Genomic DNA, 11174 nt, shown 5'->3' on the forward strand with positions numbered 1-11174 from the left:
CATTTCCAGCCATTAGATGTAATTACACTCCTGTATCTGCCTTTATATACCACAGTATTCATATCAAATAAGCCTCTCTCCACATACTAAGACCATAGTCCTGTCTGTCCTTTATGCGCTACAACAGCAGTTCTGGCAGCAGTTAAGAAAAACACCCTAAAAAAGACACGTTTGGTAACGCTGACACTGACCATGAGTAGTTTGTGTCTTTTAGGTTTGTGAACTTGTATGACGCGTTTGTTATTGATTTGTGCTAGGCCTCCAGAACAAGAGAATTTATAAAATCCTATTCTCCTGTGTTCTCTGCCACTATCAGACCTTTTAAATCACAGCACAGCTTTCTGTGTTTGGACATGCATATTTGTGTTTAGTATTTTTTGAAAATGCATCCAAATTACTATTACGATTTTGTGTTGTTGTACCTTTTAAAACAATTTTCCTACATTACAAACAAACAAGCATAATTTCAACAGATATGTGTATATATATATAAATACATTTGGATAATTCATTCAAACCCCAACATTTATTTATTTATTCATTTTTTTTGCCAGATGGCAGAAATTTAACAATGCACGAACTGATTGTTTTCGAGAGGCAGGACATAAAGCTTTGCTCTAAAAACATGCATCTGTGCGATATCACAAAATCCTCCGCCTCAGATACAATCTGAGTGCACATCTGGTCATAATCACATTTTAAACATTGGTTATGCAACAATCTGTCTTTAATGTCTGTGTCCTGCTGGCAGGGCCTTTGAAATGAGCTGCCACAAAGATAAAGAGCTTTGTAGGCTACAAGCAGGTACTCACACTGTTTAATAGTGATAAAAACACCCAAACAGCTGCGCTGGCATATCTGAGTTGGAACTGCATTAGTGAGGATTTTGTGACAACTTAATTCCAACGAGTGACACATTTCACTATCACTCTCCTTCATAATCTGTTAGGCCTCTGCATACTATGCACTTGTATGTATGTATGGTATGTTTGCATATGAGGATGATTTAGATTCATGGCTTGTGTAGAAACAACTAAATGTTTATGAAATCCTATCACAGCAGGTGCAGCAGCTGCAGTAAAAGCGAGTTAAATCTGCTGCTTTTACACCGTATGATCAGTAAATGATCTTTATTAAGGGCAAAAAACTCACAGTTTTTCAACATAATAAAAAATTCAAAAATGTCAAACGTTATAAGTACACAAAAAATGATTTGATAAGAAAAGTTACAGAAATTCCTAAAGAAAATAAAGAAAGCTTAAGTAAAAGCAGGAGGTTCTTTCATAAATAAAAGTATGTTTTAAAATCAGACTTAAAAGATGATACTGACTCACCGATCTGGCAGATTGTTCCAGAGCCAAGGGGGGTTTGCAGCTGCGACCCTGGAACAGACAAAAGACATCTGCCTGAGGATCTCACAGTATGTACTGGCACATACTGTACCAAGACATCAGAGATGTAGCTAGGAGACTACATAAGGCTTTAAAAGAAACAGTAAAAAAGTAATTTATTGTAAGACATACATACTGGAAAGAAGTGTTAAGAAGCCAAATCATTTGGCTCATTCTCTTAGTTGTGGATCAAAGTCAGACAGCTGAAAATAGCCTTTGGTCTTTAAACTTTGATGGGACTGAATGATGGGACAAAAACAGTTTGTGATGACTGTATGAGCAGAATTTGCAGATGTGACGCGTTCGAGAGAGCAAAACAGGAAGTAAAAAAGCATAGACGTGCTGTATGTTATATGTGACTACAGCAATTGGAGGAACTGTCTGGTGAAATGTTTGATATCATGTGATGTTGTTGTGCACTTTACGATGAGAACTAAAAACACTGATGTGGTCTGATGTGTCTTTACAATATTTTTACTCTGACTGTAAAAAATATTGTCTGATTGACTGGGATATTCTTCAATGGCCCGGTTAGCCTCCCAGTTTCAACCCAATAGAGCAACTTTTCAGTTATTAAATACAAAACGAAATGCAGAGAAACCCACAATCGAGCAAGCAAATGAAGGCGGCTGCAGTAAAGGTCTGGCAGAGCATTGTAAAGGAGGAAGCACAACATATGGGGATGCTCATGGGTTCAGTCATTGACTGCAAGGGATTTTCACTCAAATATTTTTGTTTTTTGAAAAAAGCTACTTTGTGCTGCTCTCTTGTCTTGGGGGATCACCACAGTGGGCAGTTCCGCAGATTTTTATGCTGGGCGCCATTCCCGACACAACCCCAAAGGCAATTTGTGTCTCAAGTATTAAAAACAATAATTATATTTCCTTTTGAGTCTCTGAAGACATTTTTATGTCTAATAATAGTTTTAATTCCTAAATAGTTAATGCAACACTTTGAATTAAACCTTAAAGTCTGAACTTCAGTTAAATCTTTTTTAATTTAAAAACCTTTTTGGTAGTGCAGAGGCAAAAATTTCATTGTCCAAAAACGTATGGACATATGTTTGTTAAATGTGACCGGCTACAATGGCCAATACTTCCTGTACTCCTGCTGTATTACTGGTCTGCAGGGCAGAAATGTATAATACTCCATGCAGTGATTTTCATTTATTAAGTCTACTGATGGTCAACCACAGACCTACCAGCTATTAAAGGGAGTCCTGTTTAATGGCCAGAGTGGTGGGCAACTGGTTCTGTTACTGACATTTATTTTATCTTCCTGTAATAAAATAAATGATCATTGGCAAAAAGTGACTCTGTGAAAGCATGGCACCCTGCCAGCATGCTTTATGGCCATTATGTCAATTTAGCTCAGTTTAACAGTATTTAATCGACCTTTGAGTTGAAAGCTGTGAATTTATCAGTGGATGGTATGACAGAGATAGCATGTTTTTAGGTATCAGTCCCATCTTTGTAACATGGTCGAGATGCACTATTATTTACCATGGTGACGAAAGTGAAGCAGTATCTATAATATGAAAAAAGACAACAAAGGAACTTTGTAGACACCTTATTTATTACAATTGTGGTTAAATAAATGTAAACCAGGAGTTCTCGACTGCTAGTTATGATACACACTGCAAGAGGGGCTGTGCTGGGCTAAAAACAAGCAAAAGAGAAAGGAAAAATCAACAGGTTGCACACCTGCTCTTTAAAAAGGGATGGTGGGTTTGCTTTTTTTGTGGTGCAAAGTTGGAATACCACAGTGTGCAATTAATTTTTTGTATTTTCTTTTGTCTTAATTGTGAGACTAGTCTTACTCTCATACTAGTGCACATGGATACATTTTAGCACACCAGGTACTAGGGCTCTGGCATTTTTGCCCAGGCGGCCCATCATGATTAAAAACAACAAAGAAAGAAATTATGTACAGATTTCATTTTTGTTTGATTATAGATATTGAATTAGGTTTTAATCAGGTTGGTACAGTTGTTGTGGGTTATTCTTAGCTGCAATGCAACATGTGACAACAATTAAAAGCGACACTTTAACTATTAGCAATGGCTTTCATTTTACCTGAATGTCCTTGAATCATTCTCTCTTCCGAATTACGGCCCTGCAGCTATTTTCTTACGTTAATTTCATCTTCCTCCCTTCTCTACAGCTGGTGCTAGCAGCAGGAGCCTCCTGCGACTGTGAGGCCTTACTAGTTGTTGCTGGTACTACTGCTCATGGTGCAGCGGCTAACAGCAGCTAACATGTTGGTTAACTTGACACCTTTTTAGCTTCTTAGGTTTTCATCTCCACCTTTTCACAACTTCCTCCGCACTAAACCTATCTACAAGTTAGGGTAGGGGCCAGTTGCATTAAGAGACTTGATTGGACAGTCAAATCTCAGTAATTAAAATAAGCCAATGGGCTGCTGTCAGTGCTATTATGGGCGGTCCATCGGCCCAGAAGTGCGTCAGCCAACCGGGAAAATGCCTGGTAGTCCAGATTATCAATCCAGCCCTGCTGGATTCCTTTGACTGTATTTTTCAGCATACAGGACTGATGTTGCGTATTCAATATATTTCAACCTAAACCATGATTTTTTTAAAAACCATAATCTGTGGTGCTTAAACGTACCCAAACAATAGACTACATCCTCTAAGTTCAGTGTCTTGTGATTTATGCCACTGACATCCTGCCTGTCTATTTTTCAGTTTTTATAGCAGCCACAATAATATTTGTTGACACAAAACACCATATTTATGGATCGTTTAAAAAGTTTGAATAACATCCTTGGAAACTTTAAAACACCCATCTAGATAATGTTCACATATTGGCTTACAAGCGATTAGTAAACATGTGATTCAAACTTTCAGTTTGAAAGGATGTCTCATTTTGACTAGTGGGGAACACCATGGTAACCTAAGCTTTGTGGCTTTCAGACTGGGGAATAATTAACCAGCTGAAGTCTGAGTCTTTTCATTCAAAAGGGAAGATAATTAATCTCACTGGAGATACTGTGTGGAGTACAGGCCATTAAGTAAAGTTCAGACAGTGTAAATCTGGATTTTTACAAATTAATTCTCTGTACAGAATCTGCAGCTTTCATCTGAAATATAATGGCATCTTTGTCCCGAGAGAAGTACACAAAGATTGGCATGTACATATTTTTTTATACTTACTTTTACACCTCGAAGTACTTTTTAAATATTCCGTTAGCCACGCAGATGACGTCCACATCAAAGAAGATGCCCTATACATGCAAGTAAAATCTGGGTTGCAAGAGTGGCACAGGCAAAGAGAAAAGACCCTAATATAAAAAAAGAAACGAGAACAAAGGGGGTGTCATGTAATTATCTCCATCACTGCATTCATTTCAGTTTGTCACTCATATTTACATATTTGCTTTCTACAGCTTTTACTTTTATCTGTTATTATAAATTCATACAGATCAGTGAGGAAGTATTTTACGCTGTGCTCAATTTTGTGTTGTCATATTTACATATTTACAAATAAGGTGCCATAAGAAGAAAAATAGCGATTGCAAACCTGCAAAATGTAATTATTATTTTAGTCTCCATTTTTGGCATCTTAAAATTCTAACCAGAGATAATGTCTGCAAAACCTGTTTAGATACGAGTCTTACACATAATGCTTCAATTTTATTTCACTTAATGTAATTTGGTGCAGTTTTTGATAAGTAATATAAATAGTAGAAAAAAAATTATAAAGCGATACAAATCACAACTAGAACATTTTAACTGTATAAAAGTAGTGACAAATAGACCTAAAGAGAGGAACTTTGAAACAGGGCTATGAAGTATGGTACATCATACAGTAAATAGAGGACTGAATGTTTGCCATAGATGCCTCTGGTTGTGCGTACTCTTTCACATAGATGTATAAAGTATGTATAAAAGCAAATGCAGGCAGTGAAACACAAATGCAGCATAATATTCAGAGACTTTGTTGGTGGAGATGGTAGCTCCCCCGCAACTTTTCAGTTAACCAGTAAGTGGCCCTTTCTAGTCCTTCTCTTATCTCTGGATAAAGTGAATCAGTAGGGCTGGCTGAGCAGTCAAAGCAGAGAGGCAGGAAAGCACCTGGCCTTACTCGGCTATCTGATTAGAAGAGGTTGCAGGCCAAGCTGAACCAGACCAGGCCAGTCACTGGCAGCAGCAGGACAGATATGGAGTAAAATAAACTAAAGCAGGCTCATTCTATTGCACCATGGCCTCCCTTAGAGGGAGCAGGCTCAAATCAAAGCAATGCCACAGCACAGACCAACCTTATCAAGCCAGGAGACAAGAATGAAGGCTGCAGTAGAGAAAACTGCAGCTTCACTGGGTCAGAGCACTTGATTGGTGTTCTCTGAAGCATGCGTTTAATGATTAAGAAGTTATTATCTACGGTGTCCCCAAGCTCCCAAATTGGCTTACGAATAAGAGTCCTCTGACCGAAGTATTTCAACTTAAAGTGGCGTGAATGCTGAGAGTGAGAGCAGAGGCATAGGAGAGAGACTTTTGTATGCACAGAAACACAACACTACTTTAGGCTGTGTTATGCTTTTATTTACATTGATAAAAATGTAAGAAGATTAAAAACGAAGATTACAGATTTTACATCACTGCAGCCCACGTCATGCACCTGAAATTTCATAATAAAGCATAATACAAAAGCATAATACAAACCTAATTCTTGTGTTCAGTTGAAGCAATGCATAACTGTTACCGCCCCAGGCTTTTTGTGGGGTTTAGTGTGTGTGTGCTTTGTTTTTCAGGAGTGTCCTGTATGATGCAAGAGACTTTTGGAAATGCAGGACACCAGGCAAGTGTTCTGCATTTCTATTTCAACCACACCTTCTGAGGCCTTTTTCCTGTGACCATTTCTGCACCACCTCAATGCCACAGCACCCCCATTTGGTCATGGTCATGGTTTCATTTGAGGTTATTATTAGAGACAGACTGATCAAAATATCGTATAGTACCGATACCAATGCATGATCAATACTAGCGCAATAGGATACTTTGTTTGTAGCCTTGAACTTGAGGATGCAGCCCACCAAACTGTGTTAAATGAAAAAAATATACCTCCAATATGCACTATGAAAAACGTGAATGTTTTTGTGATGACTGTAACATCTATTTTATTTACAGCCTTCAGCACATTTAAATATCAGAAGGTGACCCACTGTGCTTTAGAGACAGACATGTTTAGATTCCAAGTCTACAAAAACACAACAAAATCCAGTTTAAAATACATGAAAAGCCTAAAGATTTATTTTTCCACTATTGGTATGGTAATACTGGACCTGTCTTTACTTGGTATAAGATCAGTGCCAACATTTACAGAACCACACAGCACTAGTTATTATCTTGGTTTGGTTTTTGCACAACTATCATATGCCACATATTTGCCAACTCATCCATGCACCGCTTTACACCACTGACACGGACTTACACACATCATGATCATCATAATAAACCCTTAGTAATCCCTATTCAATTAGTGGCGTGACTCTGTCCTTTGTTGCGGCCTACACGTTAACAATGACACATATGCTACACGCAGACATTGTGCACATTTGGAGGCAGCATCTTAACATTACTGAGGATTAATTAATTATTTAAATGATCAACAGTGTAATCACTACAAATGGAAAAACACGAAGAGACACATCCTGCAAGCCATCACTTCTAAAGAAAGCACCAGGCTAATTCATGATCTGGTGTTGGATCCATGATGCTCATTAGTTATTTATAGTAAGGAACACTGCTCTTCACTGGCAATCAAATCAGTACAGAAAGGCCTGAAAACAGAGGCATGTTGTACAGACAGAAAGTGTTTGTTTTTACAGTCTTAATGCAGTCCTGAATGCAAGCATGTTCATGACACCCATGAGTCCCATTAACCCATTTCTGTTCCTATTTGGGAATAAAAATGCCCCCTGTTAACCTGGCTGTTTGAAAATATGTGCTATAACAAAAACAAAAGTAAAGAGGGTCCTGTATAAATCCATAGGTCCTGTTGTGAGGAGCTCAACAGAGTCCAAAGAGTAAAAGGTTATTTGAGCCATACAGCTGTCAGATATGACCTCTGAATTGGGACACAAAAAAGGAAAGAGGGAATAAATCTTACTTTTGTTGGATGTATTTATTATCAAAACACTTTTTAAAATTTAAAAATCCATACTAAATACAGTAGATTATAGAATTCTACAAAGGATCTTGGCGTATAAAAAAGATAACAAATGGGACACAACAGTTTTGCTCTTAAAGAGTTAAAGCTGACAAATGTGTTTTGTGTATTTACACTGGCAAGGACTTTGCACAGCCATCTCTAAGTGAAACATAAATTGAACATGTTACTTAACTCTTTCATCACCTGTTGACACGTTTATCTGCCTTGTCTTATTTGCCACCTGTATGGCACGCTCACGAGGCCACACCCTGTTACACAACCTCTGGCAGTGTGGTGCATAAATAATTTGGTGGGACTTGTGAATGAACTAGTGCTTTGGAGTAAACAAACATTGTTTTGTTTTTTTCACCTTCACATCACATGTCAATGAAAGAATTGTACAACTGTACTGTAAATACAGAGGTGAAAACCTCAGGAATTCATATATTCCTTTGGGGTCATGTTTAAAATGCTGCTTCTGAACAATACCAGCTGTATCTTATGAGCTCCTGAAGTTACGTGCTGCTGTTTTTTTTTTAAATTTGACTAGCCACTTCTTAGACACGCCTGTCTTTTGATGATTCATAATTTCCAGAGGTCCTTGTTGTGGCTGATTTAATATCAACTGCTTTGAATGTGGCTAAAGCTAAGCTATTCCAAGTGTGATGCGTGAAGTGCAACAGATTATGAAATACAAAGGCCAGCTGTAAAAAGAAAAAAAAAAAGCATAGAAAAATGACAAGGTATAAAGCCCCCTTTCAAATCATTCACCTCACTGTATCTCTCTCTCTGCTAAACGTGCACAGACAGATGTTAAAAGGTGTTGATGGATGTCCTCAGAGCAGCAGTCATTCATCTTCATAGATCCCTTTCTTTTGAAGGACTGGTGTCAGAACACTAGCTCCTAATGGATGACTTGTTCAGACATGTCTGTGCTGGTGTCTCTCACCTTGTTTTCTATCTATAACTGTTTGCAGTCGCTTGTAAATCTGGCCGACTCCACCTTCAAAAAATGTGCCTATAGTTTGAGCATACAACATGTCTTGAAATGCATAAATCTTAGCTGAAGTGGTGGTTTGTAGCAAACACACTGGATTTGTATATTGATAACAGCTGTTGTCTGAAAATAAGTCTAATGTTTTTAGGTTGTATTATACTGTGAATGGTGTTAATAACCTCTGAATAGCTCCTCTTAAACAGTACAGATAACATAAAGGTGTAACAATGTCCAATAATCCAAGAGACAGGATATTAAGGGAGGGGGAAATAAACAAAAAAATGCATTTCAAAGAATTAGCAATGGCTGATTTGGAGGCAGGCAATAACGTCTAAGTGTTGTATCAAGGATCAAGGATCACTATATACTGTATGTGAGCTGGAACGACATAAAACAGTGGTGTCTGTGTAGCAACCATAAATGTCCCTTGTTAGAAAAGCATTTAGGTAAAGGTAAATGCCCACTATTTGTCACACAGCGGTGGCTCTGTTGTAGTTATTTTCTAATATTGCAGAAATGGTGCTTGAGAGAATCATGGAAATCTAAGGGAGACGCAGCAGTGGTGTGTTACTATTTAAAACAGCCACATAAAGGTACTACGTGCAAGTGCATATAAGAATTTTATATTTTATTATATGAAATTGCAGTTTATTTAACATGTTTCCTTATATTGCATTTTTATTCATTTACTTATTTTTCCACCATGATCCAAAAGCACTAGGATTTTCATTCTGGGTAATAATATATGCCTCCCGCCCCATGTTTCTATATTGCTGTTGAACAGACACACCACATGGTTGATGCTGAATTGTCAATCATTGCATGTCGGAAAGTGTCAGTGGTAATTTCCACGTGTGTTATTAGGCATTTTGCACTGACTGTTTATATTTGAAATAAATTTGTTGATATCATTCATCACATTTCCAACACAGGTGCTTGATAAATTAATAAAAAATCTATATGAAGAGTCAAATTAAGGTGTGGGAGCAATTGTATAAATTTCAAGCTTAAATTATACAGTGACGAGGGGTGGATCTACATGTGGGCAAGGGGGGGCAGTTGCCCTCTTGCCTCAGCCCCCCCCAAACACACACACACGTAAAATTTTCTAGATCCGCAGCTGACAGTGACCCATTGTGGGGCCTAGATGGAAAAGAGATGATACCCCATCAGGAAAGATTTTCTTTATTAAAGGATAAATGTATCCACACAGAACAGCTTTCTAATTGTTTGCAGTGTCTGTGTCAGTGGCAGCTGAATGTCCCCTGCATTATAACTAAACCACTGAATCCTTTCACTGTCTACTGTTTCACTGAAAGGCACTGTAATGTACACAGACTGCGGCAATATACATAATTCTTGTATAGATAATTTTTTTCTTTCTTTTATTTATTGTTAATGCTTGTCTTTGTTTGCATACCATGGGCCGGGTGAACAATGTTTTTCTGTATATGTCCTGTACATATGGCAGAAATAACAATAAAGCTGACTTTAACTTTTTGTTTTGGTTCTGTGTATGATATGTCACAATATCACAGAAACAGATTAGATAGTGAAATCCCTCGTTTCTTTATGTGTTGCTAGCCTTTTACTGCCTTTTATTAACATATGTATGGAAACACACATGGAAATATGTAGGTCAAGAAAAGAGTTTGTACTGTTTACTTGAAAGTAAATATTTGGTATGACCACCTTTATCTTCAACACAGCGTGAACCCTCTTAGGCAAGCGTTCTTGTAATTTCTTTAAGTAGTCGTCAGTCATAGTTCTCCAATCTCCTTGAAGGACATTCTCCTCTGCTGTGTGTTACAGATGGCTGTATAGCCACTCACTTGTATACCTCTCTTCTGACTTCCTCAGATTTGAACCAAACATTTCAAATGTGGATTCATCACTCCATGAGGCCTGTGGCCCCTGACTTTCGGGCCAGTTCTTGTGTAATTTGGCATACCTCAGCCTTTTCTCCTCATTTCTCTTCCTCAGAAATTGGCTTCTTGACAGCCACACTTCGATTGAGACCTTCTTGATGAGGCTTTGGAAAACTAAAGGGCAAGATGTATCACTTGGGTCTTGTGTCAGGTCTTTGCTGGATTTATTTTTCTATTTCTAAGCTGTCTGTTATGTGTAGACACAACCCTGAATCTCCCTTGAATTAGTCGCCTTTTTCATACTCGAATGATTTACTATTCGAGTATGAAATTGTATTAGGTGGCTTACAAATAAACATTCCTCTGAAAATGGCCAGGTACAACTACTAGACTGAAACTGAAAATCCCAAAGAAAGACTGCACAAAACCTCCAGAAAGCCTGAAGAGTTATTGCGCAATACCACATTAAAAATTACAAGAAAGTCTGGCTCCTTGGGAGAAATGAAGAAATGACAGGTGGCTCAAGACTTTTGCACAGCACTGTAAAGACTATACAGCCGCAAACCATTTTTGCCTTTTAAGATTACCTGTTGAAAATCATTTAGGCTTAAGCATGACATGCCTGAGGTCTGAAACTGTGACCAGTGGGTTGCGAAACTGTGAAATCGGATTTTCCTCGCGTCCCTGAAGGCGTCAGCTCCCCTCTGCTGGGATGTTCAGTGCCCTCCCTGTCCCCGCTGCTGCTGCC

General features: G+C 38.1%; 1 protein-coding gene across 1 annotated transcript in view; it reads left to right on the forward strand.

The window, feature by feature from the left end:
- mical2a (microtubule associated monooxygenase, calponin and LIM domain containing 2a) overlaps positions 1 to 10049 on the forward strand; it is a 62427-nt gene extending 52378 nt beyond the window's left edge. The window contains exon 24 of the mRNA XM_086287715.1: positions 6162 to 10049. The gene's annotated coding sequence lies outside the window, so the exon portion shown is untranslated. The remainder of the gene's footprint in view (positions 1 to 6161) is intronic.
- The last annotated feature ends 1125 nt before the right edge of the window (positions 10050 to 11174 follow it).

Source organism: Aulonocara sp. 'chitande type north' Nkhata Bay, linkage group LG1 (assembly GCF_057382095.1).
Source record: "Aulonocara sp. 'chitande type north' Nkhata Bay isolate Kocher_YH1m ecotype deep benthic linkage group LG1, A_spYH_male_GT1.1, whole genome shotgun sequence".
Lineage (NCBI taxonomy): Eukaryota > Metazoa > Chordata > Actinopteri > Cichliformes > Cichlidae > Aulonocara > Aulonocara sp. 'chitande type north' Nkhata Bay.